This window comes from Pyrus communis, chromosome 15, assembly GCF_041283825.1.
Source record: "Pyrus communis isolate YQ-2024b chromosome 15, ASM4128382v1, whole genome shotgun sequence".
In the NCBI taxonomy this organism is placed as follows: Eukaryota; Viridiplantae; Streptophyta; class Magnoliopsida; order Rosales; family Rosaceae; genus Pyrus; species Pyrus communis.
In genome coordinates this window covers 16,883,264-16,911,177 of record NC_142579.1, presented here as the reverse complement: position 1 = coordinate 16,911,177, position 27,914 = coordinate 16,883,264, and the positions used below count along the sequence as shown (strand labels likewise).

The 27,914-nt window shown below is 38.5% G+C and overlaps 1 pseudogene; it reads left to right on the top strand.

Moving 5' to 3' along the window:
• The first annotated feature begins 635 nt into the window (after positions 1 to 635).
• On the top strand, positions 636 to 27,648 carry LOC148690596 (uncharacterized; annotated as a pseudogene).
• The last annotated feature ends 266 nt before the right edge of the window (positions 27,649 to 27,914 follow it).

Here is a 27,914-nt window from a genome sequence, read left to right as displayed (position 1 = left end):
CTTGGAGTGTCGAGGTTCATAACTTATTGGATTGATAATTGGAAATTGATTTACGTTGCATATATTTCATGTGTGGAGAAGAACCCCTTAGCTATCCCATCATCCATTGATTCATCATAATTTTGTCTTAAAATCTGTTTTCTTTACAATTTGCCCATTTAGCTTAAATTCGTCCAACCACAATCCCCCCATATTTTGTTGAGTCGTAGTCATTCGTATTTGTTTTATTTTATGTTTTTAAGCAATTGGAGTCATAACACTTTCAAATTCGTCCCAATTAAGTTCTAGTTTCTGTTTGAGTCAATTTAAATTAGATTAGCACCCCTAGTTAATCCCCGGTTAGAACGATCCCTACTTACTTCATTACTACAATTGTCACAAATAGGGTTTAATTTGTGTGTCAACATAATTTTTCACATCAAATTTTGGCGCCGTTGCCGGGGATTAGCAAAGTTGCTAATCCCTTGTCTTGAGTCTTGTTTAAATTGTTAGTTTCTGTTTTGTTTTAATTTTTTTTTGCACCGTGTGTGTGTGTTTTGTTTTTGTGCCGTGTGTGGCACCTTATTTCCTTACTTGTGCCGAGTCTATTAGGTTGATTGCTAACCTTGTTTGCTCTTGTGTGCAGGTGCTAGTTTATGACCCGTGGCTCACAACCTGTTCGTGAGCATATCTCCGACTTTGACGGTGATTTCGAGAGGACTTTGAGAAGGAAAAAGAAATCGCAACCGTCTAATCCTCCTAGTCTCGAACCTGAATTAGAAGAGCAAGAAGTTGAAGTTGAGGTTGAAGAGGAGGCCACGGATTGGGTTGAAGAGGAAGTACCAACCATGGCAGTGGACAATTGAACCATCAAGGAGTTTTCTGCCTCGGGTTTGGCCAATGCAGCACCTCTTTGCATCCAATACCCTAGGGCAGCCCCTGAGAAGACTGATGAATTTGAGTTGAAGTCCAGCTTGCTCCACCATATTCCGAAATACCTTGGGTTGGCCATGGAGGATCCGAACAAGCATCTAAAGGAATTCGAGGTGGTGTGCTCAAGTATGACACCGGTGAACGTGGACAGCAACATATTGAAGATGAAGGCTTTTCCTTTTTCTTTGGTGGAGAAGGCCAAGGATTGGTTGTATGAGTTGGCTCCCGGAACTATCACATCATGGGAGAGTATGAAGCGAGCCTTCTTAGAGAAGTTCTTTCCGACATCACGAGTCATTCTTCTTCGCAAGAAGATTAGTGGAATTCAGCAAAGCCAAGGTGAATCTTTTCCTACGTATTACGAACGTTTTAAATCTCTTGTTGCTTCCTGTCCACAGCACCAGATGAAGGAGGAGCTACTTCTTCAATATTTTTACGAAGGCCTTTTACCACTTGAACGGCAAATGTTGGATGCATCTGCGGGAGGAGCTCTAGTGGACAAGACGCCTAGGGATGCCAAAACTCTCATTGCCAATGGAGCACTCAATGCACAACAATATGAAGGTGTTGGGCAGAGAGACACCCCACGGCCACAGCATGTAAATGAGGTAAGTTCTATTTCTGAGTTACAATCCCAAATGGCTAACCTTACGTCTATGTTATCGCAGTTTGTTGAAGGCCCTAAGACGCAAGGCACTACAATCTGTGGTGTATGTTCCATTCAAGGACACCAATCTGATCAATGCCCTCAATTAATTGAGAACGGAGGGTGGGAATCTGCCAATGCCGTGGGCTATGGGAATCAGAACCAACCAAGAGGTGATCCTTTCTCCAACATATACAATCAGGGATGGCGTGACCACCCCAATTTCAGATGGAGAGATGCACCACAATATGCCCAACAAAGTGGATTCCGACAACCCCCGGGTTTCTTTCCAAGGCCAATGGCACCACAACCACCTCCTCAAGCACAATCATCCCAAACCAACTCAGGTACGTCTATGAATGACGATAAAACATATAAGTTACTAACCACAATGGCGCAGGGAATGCAGAACCAAGCAAAGGAGGTTAATGAGCTGAAGAAGCAAATGGGCCAAATGGCCGAATTTTTGGGACAAATTCGTGAAAACGGTAAGTTACCAAGCACTACGGTAGTCAATCCCAAGGGTGGTTTCGAATCTGCGAAAGCTATCACACTAAGAAGTGGGAAAGAAGTGGGAAACAAGGAAGATGAGAAGATACGAATCGAAGAAGAGGAGAAAAATCACCCCACGGCAAGGGTGGTACCACCCATGCCACAACCATCTACGACCCCCCATCCATCCACCTCAGGTAAGGTTGTCCCAAATGTTGTGATTTCGAACACTAATCTGCCCGATGTTCCTTTCCCTCGCAGATTTGCGCAATCGAAGAAGGAAGAAAGCGAAAAGGACATTTTGGATACCTTTCGAAAAGTCCAAGTAAACATTCCTTTACTTGATGCTATTAAGCAAGTACCCAGGTATGCAAAATTTTTAAAAGAATTATGCACAACTAGGAAAAGAATTTCAAACAAGGAAGTTGTAAAAGTAAGTGAGAATGTATCAGCGGTTTTGCAACGAAAGTTGCCTCCAAAATGTAAGGACCCAGGGAGCTTTACTATCCCATGCACAATTGGAAACACTAGATTTGAGCAATGCATGTTAGATTTAGGTGCTTCTATTAATGTTATGCCATATTCCATTTATGCATCTATGAACCTGGGTGAGTTAAAACAAGATGGCGTTATAATTCAATTGGCTGATCGTTCTAACGCTTATCCCAAGGGAGTCCTTGAGGATGTTTTAGTGCAGGTCAATCATCTTATCTTTCCTGCAGATTTTTATGTCTTAGAAATGGAGGATTCGAGCCATGCTCCATCATTGCCAATCTTGCTAGGCCGTCCATTCATGAAAACAGCGAGAACAAAGATAGATGTGTATACGGGAACATTAACCATGGAATTTGACGGGGACATTATTCGTTTTAATCTTTCTGAAACTATTAAATATCCAATTGAGGACCATTCTTGTTTTGCTATTGACATTGTTGATTCTTTGGCACAGGTACATTTGAATCGAAGGAACGAAGATGCACTTGAAGTAGCCTTAGTGCACGGCATAGGAGCAAGAAATGAGGGTAGGGGAAGCCTGGCAAGCCACGGCATGGAATCTGACCATATTGCCGTGCCCCCTTGTAGTGAAGTGCTTGAAATGGTCGCGGCCCTTGAGTCATTGCCCTCACACTCTGGTAAGTCTCCACTCTCACTTTTAGATTCAGTTTTGACTAACAAGTTACTTCCATCAATTGTGCAGCCACCTACACTTGAGTTAAAGCCATTACCTAGTCACTTGAAGTATGTTTTCTTGGGAGAAGATCAGACACTACCTGTCATCATTTCTAGTTCACTCACGGCCCAAGAAGAAGACAAGTTGATAAGGGTGTTAAAGGAGCACAAACCTGCCATTGGATGGACCTTGGCGGATATCAAAGGCATTAGTCCCACCACATGCATGCATCGCATCCTTTTGGAGGAGGGAGCCAAGCCATCTCGTGAAGCTCAACGTCGCCTTAATCCACCCATGTTGGAAGTAGTAAAAAAGGAGATTATAAAATTGCTTGATTGTGGTGTTATATATCCTATTTCTGATAGTCGTTGGGTGTCACCCGTGCAGGTTGTTCCAAAGAAGTCCGGAGTCACGGTGGTGAAGAATGAAGAACAAGAGCTTGTACCCACTCGTGTTGTGACAGGTTGGCGTGTGTGTATTGATTACAGGAAGTTAAATGCCATGACAAGGAAGGATCACTTTCCATTGCCATTCCTGGACCAAATGCTAGAAAGGTTAGCCGGTTATAAATTTTATTGCTTTCTTGATGGATATTCCGGATATAACCAAATTGTGATAGCTCCGGAGGATCAGGAAAAGACAACTTTCACGTGCCCCTTTGGCACCTTTGCATATCGACGTATGCCATTTGGGTTATGCAATGCCCCTGCAACATTTCAACGATGCATGGTGAGTATATTCTCTGATTATGTGGAGAAGATTATTGAGATATTCATGGATGATTTTAGCGTGTTTGGTAATTCATTCGATCATTGCTTGAATAATCTGACCTTAATTTTGAAACGTTGTGTTGAAACGAATCTTGTGCTTAATTGGGAAAAATGTCATTTCATGGTTAAGCAAGGTATTGTTCTAGGACATATTATTTCTGAAAAAGGCATTGAAGTGGATAAATCTAAGGTAGACCTTGTTCGTCACTTACCCTCTCCAACTTCGGTTAGAGAGATTCGTTCGTTTCTTGGTCATGCAGGTTTTTATAGGCGCTTCATAAAGGATTTCTCCAAGATTGCGCAGCCACTATGCCGATTGCTTCAAAAGGAGGTGGTTTTCGAGTTCAACGAGGCGTGTGAGAAAGCATTCAACCACCTCAAGGAGGCTCTCACTTCGGCTCCCATTATCACACCTCCAGATTGGAGCCTTCCATTCGAGTTGATGTGCGATGCTTCGGACTATGCGATTGGTGCTGTTTTGGGGAAGCGAAAGAATAAACAACCTCATGTTATTTATTATGCATCTAGGACACTAAATGATGCTCAATTGAATTACTCAACCACTGAAAAAGAATTACTTGCTGTGGTATTTGCATTAGATAAGTTTCGATCATACTTACTTGGTACTAAAGTTATTATTTTTACTGATCATGCAGCTCTCAAGTATTTGCTCACAAAGAAGGAAGCTAAGCCTAGACTAATTCGATGGCTGTTGCTTTTACAAGAGTTTGACATTGAGATTCGAGATAAGAAGGGCGTAGAGAATGTGGTGGCTGACCACCTCAGTCGAATGGTACATGAGGAAGCATCGCCAATTCCTGAAACCTTTCCCGATGAGCAATTAATGTCCATCCAGGTAAGTGAGCCTTGGTATGCAGATTTGGTGAACTTTTTGGTATCAACGTGATAAGCTGATAAAGGATGCTAGGTTTTATGTCTGGGATGACCCATACCTTTGGAAATTTTGTCCTGATCAAATTGTACGACGTTGTGTGAATGAATCTGAGTTTCAATCTATTTTAACATTTTGTCATTCATATGCATGTGGGGGACATTTTGGCACCCAACGCACTGCACTTAAAGTTTTAGAATGCGGGTTTTATTGGCCAACCATTTTTAAGGATGCTAGGACATTTTGCCTTACATGTGATCGTTGTCAACGAATGGGTAATATAAGTGTTAAGGATCAAATGCCACAAAACCCTATACTTTCTGTTGAAATATTTGATGTGTGGGGAATTGATTTTATGGGTCCCTTTCCTTCCTCCCATGGTTTTATCTATATCTTGTTGGCGGTGGATTATGTTTCCAAATGGGTGGAAGCAAAAGCCACCCATACTAACGATTCCAAAGTGGTTGCAGATTTTGTGAAGTCTAACATTTTTGCTAGGTTTGGAATGCCTCGAGTCCTTATAAGTGATGGAGGTTCACATTTTTGTAATCGCACAATCGAGGCACTGCTCAAGAAGTACAAAGTTACACATAGGGTTTCGACACCCTATCATCCTCAAACAAGCGGGCAAGCCGAGGTGTCGAATCGCGAGATAAAACAGATTCTTGAGAAGACGGTTGGCCCAACAAGAAAAGATTGGAGCTTGAGGTTAGAGGATGCATTGTGGGCTTATAGGACCGCCTACAAAACACCCATAGGAATGTCCCCATTTCGGCTTGTGTATGGCAAACCATGTCACTTACCGGTGGAATTGGAGCACAAGGCTCATTGGGCCGTGAGGAAGTTCAACATGGATGTAGATGAGGCGGGAATTCATCGTAAGCTTCAATTGAATGAACTTGAGGAGATACTGAATGAAGCTTACGAGAATGCTCGACTTTACAAGGAAAAGACAAAGGCCTTTCATGACAAGATGATTCGCACCAAGTCCTTCTCTGTTGGACAGAAAGTGTTGTTATTTAATTCTCGTCTTCGTCTATTTCCGGGTAAGTTACGTTCACGTTGGATTGGACCCTTTGTTATTACTAATGTTTTTCCTCATGGTGCAGTCCAAGTTCGTAGTTTCAAAACAGGTCAAGAGTTCAAGGTGAATGGGCATCGCTTGAAGCCTTACTACGAGAGCTTTGTAGAAGATGATGTGGAGGAGACAACCCACTATGCCGTGGGTTCCCATGAAGGTTGATCAATGTGGCATCGTCCGGCTGCAAGACGTAAAAGAAAGCGCTACTTGGGAGGCAACCCATGCACTCAACAAAGGAAGAACTTGGGAATCGCTCCACACTCAGATTTGCGTCCCTAAACCCTTTTCCTTTGTTGCTTACTTTTTGTTATGTGTAATGTGTTCAATTGTGTCTAAAACATTGAGGACAATGTTTAGTTTAAGTGTGGGGGGGTAACATTCTGTTTTGAGATATTTTTGCATGAAATTCGTAGGGTATTACCACCTAACATGTCTAAACTTGTTTTCCACTGTTTTTAAGTGTTTTTAAGCTATTTTTAGAGTCTTTTTATGTGTTATTTTGAAAAATCCGAAAATCCCCTAAAAATTTGAAAAATTGTTTTGAAAAACCCAAAAAGAGTTGTGTTTGTATGTTTGTTTGTGTCGTAGGGTACCTTCCAACGCAATGATGAGGATTTGGTTTTTAATTGCATGATGGTTAAAGAAAGTTACAAACATGGATGGACGTGTGATATACTCTTTGGTTTATGCTTGTTTGTAGTTATAGTTTACGAATTCACATGTAATCATAAAGAAAAAAAATTAGTTTTTGTAACATGCTTGAAGGAATGAACTCAAACTAACGCTACATCCCTGTGAGACTTGGGCCTAAACGTTATTTGGAGAGTTAAAATCTGTGCGTTAATGTTTTCTAAAGTCGTTGCATGATCTCATTATTCTTTGCTTGGTTACTACTTAGAAGGCGTTTCATCACTTAGTTCCAAATGCTAGAACTCATGCCCATTTCATTCAAAGCATGTCATTGATTGGCATAACACATATTCAAGATGAAGTTGTGTAGTGACCACCATCAAAGCCAAATAGCCATGTGCCCTTCACTCATTTTGTGTTTAAGTTTAACCCCATTGAGCCGTGTTAGCCCATGTTCTTTGTTAACTCACATTATCCTCACCTAGCCTAGAATAGGACCATCCGTATCCTTGTTCTTGAAGCATAGTAAGCATGAATGAATTCCCTTTTGATTAATGTGTTGCAGAAAATAAGTGTGGGGGAAGGATTATTGATATGAGTTTATGTGCCATAGGCACGGCTAAAAAAAAATAAAAAATAAAAAAAAAAAAAGTGAAAAAGAGTTGAAAAGTATTGTTTGTTGAAGTAAGGGCCCAAAACAATGAATTAGGCCCTAAAAGTTGTTTGAATCTCCCCTATTTGTCTAACAGTTGATTTCTGCATTCTAAGTGGATTCTGAGTCTCAATTTCATTTCTTTGCTTGCTATTGCTTAAAGAACTTTTGTTTATCCCTACCTTTCCTTGTTAGCCAATACCCCAAGCCCCGTTACAACCCTTGACTTCTATCTTGAGTGTTGTGCATTTCAATTGTGGAGTTTGAATTTGGTATGAGCATATGGTGTCACTGGTTCTCGCATCTAAGTAGTAGCATTCCATTCATGAGATCATATGTAAACACGTTTAATTACTCCAGAAATTGCTTTCTTTGTTATAACGTATGTGAGTACTAGTCTTTCATGTTTACATCAATCTTCTCACATATAACTAGTGTAGGGTGTGTAGTCAGAAAATCTGAGTGAAAATTGAGTGTATAACTAGTGAGGAATTGAGGGAATTCTCTAAGGCATGTTACTACATTCAAAATGTGTTTTAATTGATTAAATGCGAGCTAGTGAATGGTGACTATGATTAAGTATGTGCTTGAGGGGAAGGAAGACTAAAAGCTATGTGAGTAATGATCTTTGACATGTCATGTTTCATTGGAAATCCCTGAGGCAAATGTTGGAAGGTTTAGGTTATGTTTTGTTTGTTTTGTTTCGTCTTGTTTTCTTTAGTTGTTTTGTTTTGCTCGAGGACTAGCAAAAGTTAAGTGTGGGGGAATTTGATAGGAGCATATTCATGCGACTTAATTAGCTTGTTCTCGTGCATTTATGTTGTGTTTACTTAGTTATTTTAGTGTTTAAGGCCACTTTTGTGTATTTTCAGATTATAAGGCCAAAGTGTGCAAGAAGATGCAAATTGGAGTCTTTTGGAGCGAAAGAGGAATGAATGAGTTGAAGACTTGAAGAAACGACGAACTCCTACTCCAATGATGAATTCTTACCAAAACGAGGAATCCTACTCAAACAAGGTTTCCTATTTTAGGAAAGTTAATCCTAAGTTTCCCGTTTTGGTAACCTTTCCTAATCTTAAACGTCCGTATTTTCTAGCCACTTTGAAGTCTTTGTAGGTACTTTAGGACACAAAACGAAAGCCCTAGGATCCTTAAACACTCTTGCCGTGCCTTTCCCTTTCTTCCCTTCCCTTGCCGTACAAGGGAGGGCAATTTTGTCCTAGGTTTGCACTTAAAACACATGCTTCTAAACCCTAGCCGCACCTTGCCCTTTTATTTCTGAATTAAACCTATTTCTCTCCCAAATTCAATCCTAGCCGCACCTTTATATTTCTTATTTAATTTCCTAATTTTTGTAAGCCTTTGATTTAATAAGCTAGGGATTTATTTTTCTAAACCATATATAATTCCTAAGCTAGCCGTCACTCCCATTTTTGGATTGAATCCGCAGCCACCACATCCCATTTTTATTTGATTCTTTCCACCCGTGCATGGAGAATCATTCAGCCGTGGCCCCCCCCCCCCCCATTTAATTATCAACCTAGAATCTCACCCATTCATTCACTAGCCGTCACACCCCATTCATTCTCCCAATCCGTGCATTTTCCATTGACCCTAATTTCATTCAGCCACCATTCTTCAAACCGAGGCATGATACACCCCATTCATTGACAATCTGTGCACTCCCATTCACCCTTTTTCTAAAACTGCCGCATCCCACCACCCAAAAGCTTTCAGCCGCAGCACCATATATTATTAATTCTTCTCTGCCGTGCAGGTGACACACCAATTCCAGCCTTCCCCCATCTTCACGCAGCCACCAACTCCCATTCTCCCATCAGCCGTGCATCCACCAACACCCAAAACCACTGCCCTACCATTCCAGCCACCTTCCCCCATCACTGCCGCAGCCATTCTACCACTCTCCACCACCTTACACACCTTCCTACACCACCACACAACCTTGCCGCACCATTAAACCACCATTAAACCATCCCTAAACCAGAAACACATCCAAAAACCACCCACAACCAATCTGCCGCAGCAAGGAGAAGAGGAAAGAGGAGCTTCGACGCGCACCAATTCACGTGGATTCGTTGGGCGTTCTAGGTGTAATCAATCCCTTGTGCTTTATGTTAAATTCATTTGTATTTCTCTTTCTGTGAACATGAGAGGCTAAACCCCCTAGTTAGCTAGGGGGTGATTCGAAACCATGATTATATATGTGAAATAAGTTGATTACTTCCAATTATCGTTGCATAAGTTTTGAATACAATTTGCTTAACCGTTTAATTTAGAACTTATTCTTGTATGTTGATTGAGAGTGCACGCTTAATTTGCATGCTTGAATTTGATGCTAGGATATAAGTTTGTTTCACCTAATCGTTATGAATTTATATTCACAAGTAGTGAAGGTTGCTAGTCACGATCATGTTAAGTAGATTCCTGGCAAGCGTATCATGCTTTTCATAGTTACAAATGCCTTGTCGATGCTTATGATTTCCAAAGAACGTAATGATTCTAACTTATATCTTTATCATGCTGTTCATATAGAGAGTTTGTTAGGAATAATTTGTTTGCGATGCATATTCATCCAATTCAATGATTCTAGGGGAATCTGAAGGTTAATTTAAGCAGACCTAATTAACTTGGAGTGTCGAGGTTCATAACTTATTGGATTGATAATTGGAAATTGATTTACGTTGCATATATTTCATGTGTGGAGAAGAACCCCTTAGCTATCCCATCATCCATTGATTCATCATAATTTTGTCTTAAAATCTGTTTTCTTTACAATTTGCCCATTTAGCTTAAATTCGTCCAACCACAATCCCCCCATATTTTGTTGAGTCGTAGTCATTCGTATTTGTTTTATTTTATGTTTTTAAGCAATTGGAGTCATAACACTTTCAAATTCGTCCCAATTAAGTTCTAGTTTCTGTTTGAGTCAATTTAAATTAGATTAGCACCCCTAGTTAATCCCCGGTTAGAACGATCCCTACTTACTTCATTACTACAATTGTCACAAATAGGGTTTAATTTGTGTGTCAACATAATTTTTCACATCAGGTCACATTCATTAACTAATCTAATCATATTAATAACAACTATATCCAACGTCATTCCACAATCCCGTCAATTAATCAATCCATGAATCAAAGATGCACGATTTTAACTTTTAACTATATTAATCAGACAATGAGATAACATACCATTTCACCAATTCAAGTAGAGAACTCTATATAATTCCCTACTTGGGTTATCAGTAATAACATGGTATATAAATTCACAAGGTCTATTGTGGGTAATTCCCATTCACTCGAATCTAGGGTTCTAGACTAATCTTATGGGAATGAGCGAAAGCAAGGATTCCGGACCACTCAACGGAACCAAAATACCAAACAGTTTCTTGTAATCTACCCATACCTGTCATATGTAAAATCAATGCCTACATTAAGGGAATGGTGCACTGGCAAATCAAAACTCGATTAAACTGCGAAGCTCGGGTGAGTAACAATAATACAAGTATGTGATATTCAATAAAAACAGACCATTGATCACAATATATAAACATCGAGTATAGAATCATGCTTTATGAAATCATAACCAAGTCGCTGAAAACTCCGAAGGAGTCACCCAGACATCCAATGGCTTTTCCTATTCAAACCACCAAGATTCCCAAAAACCATCGTTCATATGTGCATTAAAAACTAGGGCTAGAGGGACACAGTTCGGTTGAAGCCTACATAAATAACCAAACAGAAAGTGGCCCCCATAGTGGATTAATCAAGCAGAGGCACCCATGAGTAACCATGTAGGTAGTGACCCCTATCGCGAATTAACCAAGTAGAGTCATCCCCACGAATTTGTTAGGCAGTAATCACCCATTGCGGATTAACCAAACATGATTAGCCCTAAGTATGTATGGCCATAAGGATCGCCCATCGCGGATTAACCAAGCAGGGTCAAGATAACCAAGTAGGTAGTGACCCCCCATCGCGGATTAACCAAGCAGAGTCACACCTATAGAACTGTTAGGCAATGATCACCCATCGCGGATTAACCAAGCATGATCACTCCTAAGGATACATGGCCATAAGGATCGCCCATCGCAAATTAACCAAGGCAATCAATAAATAATATGGTCCCCCATCGCGGATTAACCAAGCAGGACCATCCATGTACCACTGCTACATGGTGCAGACTCAGTGTCACCTAACCCCGTGACACTAAGGTAACGGTCCCCTGCTAGCCCTCTCATTTCTCTACATTTCAAATGTATATTTATAACACAATTCATAAACATTTCAATACGCACTTCAATTCACTTTTTTCACAAATATTTCCAATCCATGAATCAAATCACATTTAATAAAAATAGATCGATGGCCAATTATAAAAGAATCACATTTTAACAGAAATCACATTTATAAAACCAAGTCATATCCACAAAGGATATTAATATAAAGAATCAGGTAATCACCATATCACATATATTAAGGTCACTTAGCTAGATAGGTCCGCAAAAGCCTCATCGAGCCTCCATTAATACTAATTTTAGTTTTATAAACAATTCGAGACATGTTAACCAAAAGTCAACTCTCGATCAACGGTGGTGCCCATAACCCTACATAATTCGATCCATAAGATCCACACATTGGATTTCAAATCCGTAACTTTCAAAGATCCATATTATGCTCAAAGAACAACATACTAAAATCTCATCGTAATATGACAGTCGGATCTCCGTCAATTGCTAGAATTAGGTTGCGGTTAACAATTAATTTTACTAACTTAGAAATCTAATTTGGGAAGATCCGTACGTCGGATTCCTGATCCGTCAGTTCCTAAGGTCCTTAAATATTATGCATAATAGCCTAATAAAGTTTGATGACGATCCAACGATTGGATCGTCGATTCATATAATGACCTAGTAACGTATCGTTGTGAATTTAGGTTCAAATGATCAATCTACGTCATACCAATATCAAAACTAAATTCAAGACGTCTAATTGAATTTTTTCGGTGAATTAGGGCGGTCGATTCCCCTGATTCGCTGGAAAAATTCAATTATTTCTAAAAATTCTCAAAATTTACAGAAATGAAGATCTTAAAGAGCAAAGCAAACTTTATACCTGTAGCCAAGTCCAATTTGGCCGGGAAAGGCTCCAAATTGATTCGAACTCTCCGGAAACCCTAAGGTGGGTGTTCTTTGATTCGACTTCCTTGGTGCTCCAACACCCCTATAACCAGTTGGGTCTTGTTCCTGGGTCCAAGGGGAGTTGATTAAGGGTGGTGGTGGGTGGTGAAAGCCGGATCGGAGGAATCACCGTCGAGCACCTCTGGTGCACCGGTGAGGTTCTAGACGAACTGGACCTTAAAAATCCTCAAATTTGGGAGGCGATAGAAGAGGGAAGTTTGAGCAAGAGGTTGTAGGCGATGATGGTGATGAATCGACAAAAAGAATGGTAGAAACCGCCGGAAATGGAGTCGGGCTGGTGCATGGGAAGCTGGCCTTTTTTCCTTTTTTTTTTTTTTTTCCTTTCCTTTCCCCCCCTTTTCTGATTGGTTGCTCCTTCCTTTCCTGTTTCTGATTGGTCCTCCCTCCAACCTTTACTTCTGATTGGCCACAAAAGCACTTACCTCATTGGGCTTTTTCCCTCAAATTGAGAGTTTAAATAATTTCTAAAATCTATAGTTTAGTAATACAACTTCAAACATCTGTAACTATACCGTTATAATCCAGACTTGCAAACGGCTTTCGCCTATACGTTCGTGGTTTCGAAATCTATTCGAAAATATAAATTGTGACCTTGAAAGGTCAACGGAATTTAAATAATTAATTTCCAAACTTCAAACTTCTTAACTAGTTTAATTAAAATCTAAATTCAAACAAATTAAAATAAAATCTCGAGAAATAATATAAAATATCAATAATACAAATACGTAGATTATAATAGTGAAATCTAGGAACGAGATTTCACAATACTCTTCGTCGATCCTTGATTAGAACAACTTTGTAGGTTGAGGCGTGTACTCACTATCCTTAAGAGTAGATTTCGCCCTCTAAGACAATGTCTCGGTGTAGCAGGTTATAGTGCTTTACCTTCAAGATACAACAACTTATGACTTGTAAGCGTACATTCGCAATACTTGGACCGAGTGAACAACTCAATTCTTTCCTTTGATATATAAAACTTGAAGGATATTACTTTGAAGAATGAAGAATCAATAATAGATAAAAGGGGAACTTAAGAGGTATGGAGAAAAACAAAGAATGAGAATATCTATTATATATAAAGAGAATAGAAAAGGTGAATAGTGATTTGGTGTCACCATGCTTCAACAAAATATGTGGACAAAAATGCCCCCAAAACAAAAAACTTAAAAGGCATTCCAAAATAATACATCAAATACAGTAGTGGCATTTTCGTCATTTTAACAGTATTTCTTTAATAATTTACCTTTTATTGTTTTTTTTAATTAATACCTCACAATAACCTAGCAATAATGTGACTCAATTTCTTTATTTTTAAGGATGTTCAAAACATCTTAAAAAGCGTGTAATGCAGGTTATAAAAAAAGATTTTTGCACGCGAATAACAATGTGATTAAATAAGTTATCAAATGATTGTTTTTTTTTTTTTTAACAAATGATATTATCTACACTAAGGGGGAGGAAGTGAGCTTAGCCTCACAATAAGCTAGCAATAATGTGATTCAATTAGTTATTTATTAAATATTATTTTCTCTATTTTTAAACATGTTTAAAACATTTTAAGATGCGTGTAATGCCGGTTATAAAAAAAAGTCTTTCGCACATGAATAATAATGTGATTAAATTAATTGTTAAATGATTTTTTTTAAATAAACGATATTATCTATACTAAGGGGGAAGGGGTTGGCTTAGCCTCACAATAGGCTAACAATAATATGATTCAATCAATTGTTTATTAAATATTATTTTCTCTATTCTTAATGTAAATTCTATAGAGATCGATTTTATTATGTGAATTTAGCTGCTTTAATTGGTTTATGAGAGATTTCTTCTAGCATGATCTAAAATTATTCATTTACTTCAAATATTTGACTTTCCTTTTGTCAATTTACGCATATAAATACATTTAAAACATATAAGTCGCCAGTAGCACGCCATGATTCAAAAAATGTCTTCTGCACGCACATGAGTGCGTGCATGAAGGCTAGTTTATAAGAAAACAAAAGGGTGTAAAGCTGTTAGACTATGCAGTTGCCCAACTAACGGGTTAATCATTACGACATATCACAATGTATAACTCCCTCATTTAACTCTTAATTATAATATGAAAGAAATGAGTTGTCTAGTAACAGATGAGGCTATAAGTGATGAAACGGACATGCAACAATATCAAATAAAAAAACAATAATATGTCATAGTGAATGGGAGGAAAAGAAACGGATGCAATGAATTTGTATTTTGAAATACTCAACAACATCGCTTCCGCAAATGTACTGAAGTAGTCCACAACCCAACACGTTAATGATTGGCGTGAGTCCAAAGATTAACTTAAGTAGTAGGGACATGATTGCAAGGATATTCAATCATGGGATATATATCCTATGGATTTTAAGTCCTAAATTATGTTCCTAGCCATAGGATGATCGAAAGGACTATCAAACACCTGCAAATGCCGATTTATGCCATATTCAGTAATATGTCTTAGACTAAACAGGACATAGAATAGGCATAAAGGTGGTCGTCTAGGACATCAAGTTCACTGAGTATTGACCAACTATAGAAGTTGATAGGAGCATATTCATGCTACTTAAATGGCTAGTTCTCGTGCATTTACGTTATGTTTCTTTAGTTATTTTAGTCCTTTATGCTTCTTTTGTGTGTTTTCAGGTTCTAAGGGCTTAGGGAGCAAGAAAGTGCATTTTGAGGCTATTTGGAGCATTTTTGGGCATGGATTGGATAGCTTAATCATGGAGCAAAGAAGATGGACGAAATTGAAGCCTTGCATGCTCTTTGGGACATAAAACAAAGGGCCTAGCCCAATCAAACAAATCCTTTGAGCCATGGAAAACCTCTAGCCCAATCAAACAATCCATCAAAGCCATGCAAAAAACACCAACACATGCACTCACATGCATTCACATGCATTTCAAGCACAAAACACCTTCAATGCCGTGACTTCCCCTTCATTCCAGCCATTCCACATGCAATTCCAACCTAACCCACATGCAACTCTTCATCATTGCACCACAAATCAGCCACTCACATGCATTCACACACACTTCACACAAACAACAAGTCTTTGCCGTGCCTTCCACACCAATTCCAGCTTTTCTTCATCATTGCAGCCACTTTGCCCTTTTATTTATGCATTAAACCTATTTCCTTTCCCTAAATTGCAGCCACAATCCACACCTTTCCAACCTAGCTGCACCCTACATACATTAATTAGTCATTCTTTTCATATTGCACTCACATGCATTCACATGCATTTCAAGGAGCAAAACAACATTGTGCCGTGAGCTTCCCTTGCATTTTCAGCTTTCCTCCTTGCATTCACATGCATTTCCAACCTAGCATTCCATTCTTTAATCATTCCTAGCTGCCATTCACATGTTCTCCCATCCATTCTCTCCCTATAAAACCATGCATTGCATTCATACAATTCATTCATTCACTCCCCACTCCATCTCTCCATTTCTCACACCACAACTAACACAAACACTTCCCCTTAGAATCCAAAACCGTGAGTCCCCCCACCACTCCTCTACCATTTCCATAATCCCCCAAACCTCACCTTAGACCTTGTGCTACAACAACGAGGAAGATAAGAGGGCCTAAACGTTCATACAATTCAAGTTTGAGTTGTTGGAATGTTTAGGTGTTTCTTTGATTTCAAAGTTTAAATTCAATTCTCTTTGTTTTGTACGTATGAGGAATGGAAGAGAAGAGTGCCTAAACGTTCATACAATTCAAGTTTGAGTTGGTGGAATGTTTAGGTGTTTCTTTGATTTCAAAGTTATGAGGAACTAAACCCCCCCTTTAGCTAGGGGGTGATTCGAAACTATGTTTATGTTTGCAATATGAATTGATTAACTTTCGTTGGAATTTCATAAGTTGTGGATTCAATTTGTTTAACCGTTTGATTGATAACTTATTTATGAATGTTTATTAAGAATGCGCGCTTAATTTTCATGCATGAATATGACGCTAGAATATAAGTGAGTTTCACCTAATCGTTATGAACTTATATTCACAAGTAGTGGAGGTTGCTTATAAACAATCGCGTTAAATGAATTCTTGGCAAGAGTTTCATGCTCATCATAGTAACGAATGCCTCGTCAACACTTATAGTTTTCATAATGCTTAATGATCTTTGATTGTATCTTATTTGTGCTGTTCACGTAAAGGACTTTTGGAGAATGTTGTGAATTGCATTACGCTAACCCATCCAATTCATTAACTTAAGGAAAACTTGACGGTTAATTTAAGCGGACCTAATTAACCCGGAGTGTTGAGCTTCATAATTTATCGAAAGACCAACTGAGAATCAATCTTGTATGCAAGTGTAACATGTGTGGAGAAGAACCCCTTAGCTAGCATTCATCCATTCAATTCCATCACATTCATATTTACATTCTGCTTTAATTTATAATCTGTGCATTTTAGTTTAATTTAGTCCAAAACTCAATCCCCTTTACTTTATTGTTCAATTTAGTTAGAAATCTGTTTAGTTTATGTTTTAAAGCATTTTGAGTTTTTGATTTGTCTTAGTGTTTTAAAGTTTAGTTTTGTATTCTTTGAGTCTAGTTTAGTGTTTTAAACTGTGTTTTTAAGTTTTTGAGTCAAATCCAAGTGATTAACAATCCCTCCTAATCCCCGGTCCAAAACGATCCCTACTTATACTTATACTACAAATCGACAAAAAGAGGGTTTAATTTGTGTGCGTATAAATCACGCATCAAATTTTGGCGCCGTTGCCGGGGATTAGAAAATTTGCTAATCCCTTGGATTGTTTGTTTCTGTTATGTATTTTAGATTTAGTTTTTTTTTATTTGTGTTTTGTTTGTTGAATTCAAGTACTAGATGGCACTTGATAATGCTTCTCTTTTGTCACAACTCATGGAAAGGTCCCAAATGCAAAGAGTTGATATATTTAATCTTCAATCAAGGAATAACGTGTTTTCCAATACTTACAATTCGGATTGGAGTGATCATTCAAACTCTATGTGGTGGGAACCTCAAAATGCTCAACAAGGAGGATATTGGCAACATTCTCCAAAAGTCCTTTACGTGAACAGCACAAATAAGATACAATCAAAGATCATTAAGCATTATGAAAACTATAAGTGTTGACGAGGCATTCGTTACTATGATGAGCATGAAACTCTTGCCAAGAATTCATTTAACGCGATTGTTTATAAGCAACCTCCACTACTTGTGAATATAAGTTCATAACGATTAGGTGAAACTCACTTATATTCTAGCGTCATATTCATGCATGAAAATTAAGCGCGCATTCTTAATAAACATTCATAAATAAGTTATCAATCAAACGGTTAAACAAATTGAATCCACAACTTATGAAATTCCAACGAAAGTTAATCAATTCATATTGCAAACATAAACATAGTTTCGAATCACCCCCTAGCTAAAGGGGGGGTTTAGTTCCTCATAACTTTGAAATCAAAGAAACACCTAAACATTCCACCAACTCAAACTTGAATTGTATGAACGTTTAGGCACTCTTCTCTTCCATTCCTCATACGTACAAAACAAAGAGAATTGAATTTAAACTTTGAAATCAAAGAAACACCTAAACATTCCAACAACTCAAACTTGAATTGTATGAACATTTAGGCCCTCTTATCTTCCTCGTTGTTGTAGCACAAGGTCTAAGGTGAGGTTTGGGGGATTATGGAAATGGTAGAGGAGTGGTGGGGGGACTCACGGTTTTGGATTCTAAGGGGAAGTGTTTGTGTTAGTTGTGGTGTGAGAAATGGAGAGATGGAGTGGGGAGTGAATGAATGAATTGTATGAATGCAATGCATGGTTTTATAGGGAGAGAATGGATGGGAGAACATGTGAATGGCAGCTAGGAATGATTAAAGAATGGAATGCTAGGTTGGAAATGCATGTGAATGCAAGGAGGAAAGCTGAAAATGCAAGGGAAGCTCACGGCACAATGTTGTTTTGCTTCTTGAAATGCATGTGAATGCATGTGAGTGCAATATGAAAAGAATGACTAATTAATGTATGTAGGGTGCAGCTAGGTTGGAAAGGTGTGGATTGTGGCTGCAATTTAGGGAAAGGAAATAGGTTTAATGCATAAATAAAAGGGCAAAGTGGCTGCAATGATGAAGAAAAGCTGGAATTGGTGTGGAAGGCACGGCAAAGACTTATTGTTTGTGTGAAGTGTGTGTGAATGCATGTGAGTGGCTGATTTGTGGTGCAATGATGAAGAGTTGCATGTGGGTTAGGTTGGAATTGCATGTGGAATGGCTGGAATGAAGGGGAAGTCACGGCATTGAAGGTGTTTTGTGCTTGAAATGCATGTGAATGCATGTGAGTGCATGTGTTGGTGTTTTTTGCATGGCTTTAATGGATTGTTTGATTGGGCTAGAGGTTTTCCATGACTCAAAGGATTTGTTTGATTGGGCTAGGCCCTTTGTTTTATGTCCCAAAGAGCATGCAAGGCTTCAATTTCGTCCATCTTCTTTGCTCCATGATTAAGCTATCCAATCCATGCCCAAAAATGCTCCAAATAGCCTCAAAATGCACTTTCTTGCTCCCTAAGCCCTTAGAACCTGAAAACACACAAAAGAAGCATAAAGGACTAAAATAACTAAAGAAACATAACGTAAATGCACGAGAACTAGCCATTTAAGTAGCATGAATATGCTCCTATCAGAAGTGTACGAATGCAAGATTACTTACTTGTCAATCGTACCACACTTTTGTGTTATGGATGCAGCTAGTTCTTAGACCTGAGGCATCACTAGTTATCTCATGTTGACGAATGTGATCATCGGTCGCACCTTGAAGCTCTCAAACAATAGCTATGTCTTATAGTGTGAAGTTCAGGATGATGTGCATCAATATGGAAATCCATGAATGCACAACAAAGAATCTGTCACGTATTGGTAATCATGAAGGTTGATATTCCGGAAGCCTCTTTACGATTCATCTTTGGAAGTCTTTGGCCAAAGCAACATACAAAAACACATCAGGGTGATCATATTCATGTACAAAATTTGACAAATTTTCCATGCTCTAAATTATATGATCGAAATATAGTAAACAAAGGAACAAAATTGCATTATAACCATAACTAAGGTTCTAAATGTCTGTTGCATAATTTAGGCATATTCTAACTAATCCGGATAATCGAAAGTCACTGCTAGATGTTACTATTTAGTTTGTGAATAATCCTACAAGGTTGAATTATAATGGTTTCTAATTATGTAAAATTAGATTAATCAAATTATCCACTACCAATTTTAATTGGAACCTTCAAGGTCACACACAATAGAATGATTAGGTTGTATAATGCCTTCTATTCATTGTTAGTTAATGAACTAAAACAAAATAAGGAGGTCTAGTCCGAAAGAAAAGACCATATTTATTAATTAAATAAATAGGGAGTGAACCGGACTGAAGCCAAGTGGCTAAGGAAAGGTGGGGCAAGCCCACACAAGGTTTCCCTAGGGCTTGCGGCACATGTGTGGTAAAATTAATGTTTCTAGAGATGGAAATTAGTCAAATACTCGAAAGTAGCTATATGGGTGACTTGGAATAAATACGTAGCACACACAACCAAATACTCAAAAGTAGCTAACTTGGGTTTCATACTCCTCCCTCCCTAACAATTTCTCAAAATGCAAAATAGATTCTAACCCTTGTTGAGAAGGCATGTTGATCACATGAGCTACATTTCTCATGGCCCTCTTGAGTTACAATCTCTTCCATTACTTGTGCGTACGCAACAAATCTTCTTTCCCACTTCTCCTTTGATTGTCTCTCTAAACTTTTTAAACTTTGAAAATGTGTTAGACTTTTCTTTCATAAAGAAAACCCACACATACTGATAGGAGCTTATTTATGCTACTTAGTTAAGTTGTTTCCTTGCATTTAGTTACTTAATTACTATCTATTTTAGTCTTTTAAGCTATTTTCGTATGTTTTTAGGTCCTAATGGCAAAAGGAGCAAGAAAGTGCATTTTGAGGCTATTTGGAGCAGTTTTGGGCATGGATTGGATAGCTTAACAATGGAGCAAAGAGGATGGACGAAATTGAAGTCAAGAAGGGCTAGGAAAGGCTACAAATCTGGAGAAAGAAGTCCAAATGCAAAGAAGATAAGGAAATAGCAAGAAATAAGGAACCTTATCCAACCTTATCTTATCCTATCCTAACCAACCTTATCCTTTCCTAACTCTAACATTATCTTATCTTATCCTATCCTAATCTTTTCCTACCTTAATTCCAACTTCAAAGAGGACTCCTTTTCACATTAAATCACCTAAATATCAAGTTCTAGAAGCCCTATTTTCGTGCATTAAGTTTATGCCACATGTAACCCTTCTAGAAGTTCTAGAATCTGCCACAAGGACCATTCCTTGTCCTCCTTGGAATCTGATTGAAAGTATCCTTGTTCTTTGGTGATTTGGAGTCCTAATTCCTCTCCTTTTCAGCCCAAATTCGTGCCTCCCCTTCACCCTATAAATACTTGATGCCACAACACTCAAAAACCACCACCCTCTACCACAAATTCACACCACACCTCAAGAGCCTAAATTCACACAAATCCCCATTGTTGGCAGCAAGGAAGGAAGGAGGAGCCACCTGGAGTGTTTCTAGGTGTATTCAATCTTTGTTTTCAATGTTTTATTTATATTCTCTTTGTTTTGTTGTAAACATGAGGAGCTAAACTTGTTTTAGCTAGGGGAGACTTTAAAACCATGATTATATTTGCAATATGAATTGATTAATTCCAGTTGTGATTTCATAAATTGTGAATGCAATTTACTTAACCGTTTGATAGAGAACTTATTCTTGTTTGTTGATTAAGGGTGCACACTTAGTTTGCATGCATGAATTTGGGGCTAGAATATAAGGGAGTTTCACATAATCGTTACAAACTTATATTCACAAGTAGTTAAGGTTGTTTTCACAATCATGTTAAGTAAATTCCTAGCATGAGTATCATGATGTCATAGTTACAAGTGCTTTGTCAATACTTATGATTTTCATAGAACGTAATGATCTTTGATTGTATCTCTATTATGATGTCATGTAGGGGACTTTTGAAGAATGCTTTGGGTTGTCGTATGATGTCATCCAATCCAATAACTTAAGGAAAATCTGAGGGTTAATTAGTGATGTCACGGTTAATCTGGGGTGTTGAGGTTCATGGTTTATCGAAAAGCAACTGGAAATCAATTTGTATGCAAGTGTGTCATGTATGGAGAAGGACCCTCTAGCTAGCTAATCACCCATCCATATTCCCCAAATTCGTTCAGAACTTTGTCTAGTTTAGTTTCTGTCTTGTTTTAGTTCAAATTAGTCAAAAACCCAATCCCTTTTATTTGGTTGTGTCAAATCTGTCCTAATTAGTGTTTTTGAGTGTTTTGAGTCAAAACCAATTCTATTTTCGTCCAAATTGAGTCCTAGAGTCTAGTTTGAGTCTTTTTGATTGTTTTGTGTTGTTTTGAGTCTTTTGAGTTTGTTTTGAGTCATATAAGTTTAGTTAAGAGTCTTTGAGTTTATTTAAGTGTTTTTAAGCATATTTTCGTATCTTTGAGTCAGTTTTCATTAGATTAGCAATCCCTCCTAATCCCCGGCCTAGAACGATCCCTACTTATATCTATACTACAATTGTCAAAAAGAGGGTTTAATTTGAGTGCTATTATATATAACATCACATACCTAGAGAATTCATCAATGAACGTCACCATGCATCACATTGCACTTATCAATGGTTGCTTGACGGGCCGAAACACATTGGAGTGAACTACTCTAATGATTATTTTACCTTGAACTTCGACTCCTTGTATGGTAGTTGATGTGCTTTGCCATACTGCCATCCTGCACAAACCGTGTCTGTTCTCATGTCAAGTTGAGATATCCTCTCTTAAGCATTGACTTCTTCATCATTGCATTTAGCTTGTGATAGCTAATGTGACTGATGAGACTTTTACCACCTATCAAAGTAAGGATAAAAAAATGAATAATTTAGGTTAAAACCAAATCTTAATTAATTATTTGAAAACAAAGTTTGGAAAATGTTGATTTTATGACCTAAAATATTAAAAATGAATTTAACTAAAAACAATTAAATAAATTGGGAAAGTGAAGAAAACAAAAGAAAATAGTTTTGAAAATCTATTTACGCACTAGGGTTCCGCGTCACCTTAACAATCTTACGTAGTTCTTCCAATTACTTATGAATTACCCATGCATATTTTGAAGGTTAGGTTTTCCTAAAGTATGCCCTACTTGGAACCTCCAACATAGAACGTATATTTAACATGCAAACCATCCGTGGTGTTCAGATCGAATGTGAACATGGAAAACTCATTAAGTTTTGTGAAAACCTTTTGAGAAACTACCCCCTCCCTCTGCGGCCAAAATTGCATCAAATTACTTTTCCAAATATCCTAATGATGGTCAATCATCAAAACAAATAGATAGTTTCAAACATGGTGATTAATAATTCAAAATCTGCACGCATAATATCATAAGCAAATTGAAAAGAAACTATATATGCTTGCTAAGGCTTGTGGCCTCGCCCTAGCAAACGGAATTAGTTACGCACAATCATAAAACAAACTATTATTAAAAACATGGATAGAAAGCACCTTATAAAACAAAACTTCAATTCTCCAAAATAATGCGTTCTCCCCTTTTTTCTACTAACCCTAATAGCTACTAAAGCCTTATTTATACTACTAGAAAATAAAATCCTTTGTAGAAAATGTCTTCTAAAAACTAGGAAACATAATAGAAGAAGATAACTAGGAAATACATTCCTATTATAACTTTGGGAAATCTTCCCAGCCACAAAGAACCCCACGTTTCTAGATCTTCAGGGCTCCAAAACATGCCCAAAATGGCTAGTATTATAGCTTCAGATGTCCTGAACATAATTGCAGAAGGCCTTGAATGCAAAAGACATTATCTTGGACGCCAAAAAGCCCACATAAGCCCAAAACGTCACTTTGACAGCACTGCATGCTGCTCCTTTATATCTCCACCATAAATTATCCACTAGGTAGAAAAACTTGAAACTTTGATATAGACAAGTTGAGAGACTCACGAACATCCTCCAACTAGAATCACTCCAAAATTCATCTGTTTGACCACGTTTTTGCTCTAAAGGACGTCAAATGTTTTACATTAGAAATATAAATCAAAATATGAAAATTCTCACAAAATAACCAATAAATTAATACTAAGAATAGGGCAAAATATATAATATAATATCGACTCATCAGTGACCTAGTCTCATGTGCCATAAATATACTACCTCGTTCTTCCTTGTCTTGTTTACATATGTAGTTTTTGCTGACATTACATAGACTAACTCCCATCTCTGTCCCTTCATCGTTGGCTTTTTTGAGATCTTAAGGTGGCAATACACCTTTACATCTCGAGGACCGTACATGACATAGTAACCTGACAATGTCATTTGCACCACTGAGAGCAAATTCTTCTTCATACCTGAAATATGGTAGACATCTTGTAGAGATACCTGGTTAGGACTATACTAGAACTGCATTATTGCCTTACCGACATGGGCTATCGGTAATTTTGTATTATTGACTATCACTGTCATGCGACTTCCCTTGTATTCAGAAAAATATTGCAACTTCTCCTTAATTATCACCCATCATGTGATTTGAACAGCATGTGTCGAATCATTGTTGTAGTTAATCCATTCCGGCTTCACTACTTTTAGAGCTAATTCTTCTTCCTTCTCACCTTTTGACGAGACCCCTCCTATTTACTTAACCATAAATTATTGATTAACAAGCAAATTTTCAAACACAAGAAGTAATGGTTGAGTCGGCCATCCTAGTACAATGACAACAAAACCTCGATATTTGGCTCTCAACGATGGATAAGTGTTAGTGAATCTATCTTCTTGATGGGATACACATTGTACGAAATTAATTTCAACAATCCAACTGTCAAACTTGTTTGTATATGGTTCGAGATCGCATACGCCAAAAATCGCAAAAACCAAACATTTAGAGATCAAGTAACAGCATAAAACTTTTCGACAGTTAGAAATCAAAAATCACGATTTAACAGTTATTTTAACTCCGATTTTGATGATTTTTTACAGCTACACTCCTTGACCCTATATGAATACAATGAATGAATTCGATCTTCAATTTAAACTATTTACACTAGTGGATACCACAAAATCTTATGTTATACTTAATGAAAATATAAATAAACTCTAAAGTGTTAGTGAATCTATCTTCTTGATGGGATACACATTGTAAGAAATTAATTTCAACGATCCAACCGTCAAACTTGTTTGTATATGGTTCGAGATCGTATACGCCAAAAATCACAGAAAACAAACATTCAGAGATCAAGTAAAGGGACAAAACTTTTCGACGGTTATAAACAAAAAATCACGATTTAACGGTTATTTTAAATTTACGTGGGAATATTGCACGACGAATACATATATTTCATCGCACAAAGTGTATTTGCGTGACGAAATATATGTATTCGTTGCGCAAGTGTCTAAAATTTCAATTAAGGCGCTTTTTTTTTCGCGAAAATTTTAAAAAACTTGCGCGACGATTGTTTAGCCTTGCATGGCAAAGACTTTGTCGCACAATATTCTATATTTAACCCCATATCTCTTCTTCCCCTCACTTCCCTCTTCTTCCTTTTTCCCTGCGCGATACCCTCTCTCTCATTCCACTATATCTCCATCTTTCTCTCCGTCCCTCCCTCTGGCCGTCGCGACTTCATGTCCCAGAGGTAATTTCCTCTTTAGTTTTTATTTTCAATTTTCTTTATTTACAAATTGGTTAAAATTAGGGGTTTTTTTGGTTATTTTTCTTTTTCAAGGGGGTTAGAATTAGGGCAGTTGTGACAGCCCGTCCCAGACTTTTCGTACTGTAGGGGTGAAATGATGGTTTTGCCCCTAGCATGGTTTTTTTTTTTGTTGTGTGGTCATTTTTGTGTTTTGATTGGCTGATTTTGGACCACACACACACTCCCACACTCCCTCACCCATTTCCTTGTCCCGTATCACTGTCCATTTCCCTCTCTCTCTCTTTCCTATCTCCATTTGTACGGACACAACCAAAACCATTCAAAGCTTCACAGATCGAGGAAACAAATTACATATTCGTGCTCGTGAGGTCCTTAGGAGTTCAACCATACCCATTTCAGGTAAGGATACCTTCGTTTTCACGTCGAACTCAAGATCCCCCGATTTGGTCACTGTTCATGCACACGTCAATTCTTGTGTTTTTGGGAATTTCAAGCTTGTAGGAAGCTTGGTGGGGTCCTTAGGAGGCTCGGGGTGGCTCGTTTGAAGGTTTTGGACGTCGGGATCGTGAGTTACAAGTTTGGCCGGAGTTGGTGGTGTTTTCCCAGCGAGTTTCCATGGGTTTTAGTGCTTGAAAGTGGTATGGATTTGTACCTCTTGTTGTAAGCTTCATTTTGGTACCAATTTTGTGAAATTTGGTTGAAAAAACGAAGACGATACAAGGTTTTAAAATTTTCCCGATTTTCCGACGCCGGCGACGGCGCCGGAGTTTGGCCGAAGAAGACGACGAAATATTCCGTCAGTTTGGACAGAATATTCACGGCGTTAACGAAATCCATCAGAGTTAACGGAATATTCCTGACGGCGTTAACTGACGCCGTCAGTGTGCCAGGCACGTGCCGGTGCGTGAGGGTGCGTGCGGCGTCGAAAAATTATTTTAAAAATATGGGGATGTTCCTGAGGTTGAGTAGATCACGTTGGTGTATTCATACACCCCATTTGAGCATTGTATGAGAAGTTATTTCGTGATGTTGGTTATGTGTTTTAAAATTAACGTTTTTATAGTTGTTTCGCATATAGGTGAGACCTATCCCGAGGACGAGCGCGGTCACTCTAGGCAAGCGGGTTACGACCCTTCTACATACCAGTGAGTGGGCTTTTGATTTTCCGTATATACCTATATACTTACGTTTTTCCCAGAAAGTGAATGGAAACGTTTATACATTTACATGCCATGCATTATGTTTGCCGTTTGTTTATGCATTATTAGTAGCATATATATATTTTGTATGTTGGTGCTGCGGGCGCACAGGTAACTACCAGGTGAGTATGGTTTATGCTTATATTCAGTAGTGGTTTGAGATGCATAGATAGCTCATAACCTGCACCCCCGGTGTTAGTGCTCCCGCCCAGAGTTAGGCATAGTCCTTCACGTGATGTTCACCTCCCGCACCACACGCTCATCTTGGATCCAAGTTAGGTGCACAGTCTTGTCGTACAGACCACTTTAGGTGGTTCCGACTAGTAGGTGACCCGCGATTATTCGCCCAGCCTTCACATGATCGTAGCACTTGAGCGTACTTATATTACACCCAGTCCTGTCGTACAGACCACTTTAGGTGGTTCCGACTCGTGTGTAGGTATAGTTAGTGAGATGGAGATTGAGCTCTAGATTCAGCCGTACAAGTCACGTTAGGTGACTCCGGCTGACAGATTACATGGCATTGATTTGACATTTCCTGAGCACTTGCATTCTATTTAGAGGCATTTGACATGGCATATTTCCGAGCATGATATATATATATATATATATATATGTATATTCTATTTTTTGGGAAGTATACAGGTTTTACGGCGAGGGGTTAGAACTTTGTTTATGAAATAGTTTTTGAAAAGCTTTGTTTTTGCCCACTAACGCTTTCTGTTTTACGCCCCTCCAGGTTCTAGTTGGCTAGCACTTGTGGTGGCTCCCCAGAGGATTTTCCCGGCATATCTGACAGATTATCACCAGTGTAGGACCACCTTTAGGTATGTTTTTGTAGTGTTATTTCTCCCGGACTGCATTAGGTCTTCGTGCTCTGAACTTTGTTTTCAAACTTACGCTTGCACATGTATGTTCTTACGTTGTGTATAGCTGGTTTTTATTTATTCGTACTTTTATTATTATTTATTAGCTTCCGCACTGTGCACATGGTTACATCACTTCCACGTGACTGCCAGCATGCCCTGATCTTGGTCGGGGTGTGTCAGTTTGGTATCAGAGCCTAGTTTTCGCAGTCCTGTACTTTTGTGAGTATTCTAATGGTTTTGGTGTCTTCTGTCAGAATTATGCCGCCTCGTCGAGAACCACGTCACTCGGCTGAGCCTAGTTTCCCTGATGTAGCTTAGCTGGGGGAAGCTATCGCTACAGCTATTCAGTCAGCGCTCCGCCCTCCCCAGATGACTCCTCTGGAGACTATGTATAACCTGAAGTTGGATAAATTCGAGGGCCATGAGGGATTTGAGGGTGCGGAGCGGTGGCTAGAACATATTGAGAAGACCTTTCGCGTTCTGCATAATCAGGGGAATCTCCCTGTTGAGAAGTGGGTAGAGACGACATCGTGGTTTTTGGGTAAGGATTCTGCATCCTGGTGGGAGCAGGAGGTTCATTAGTT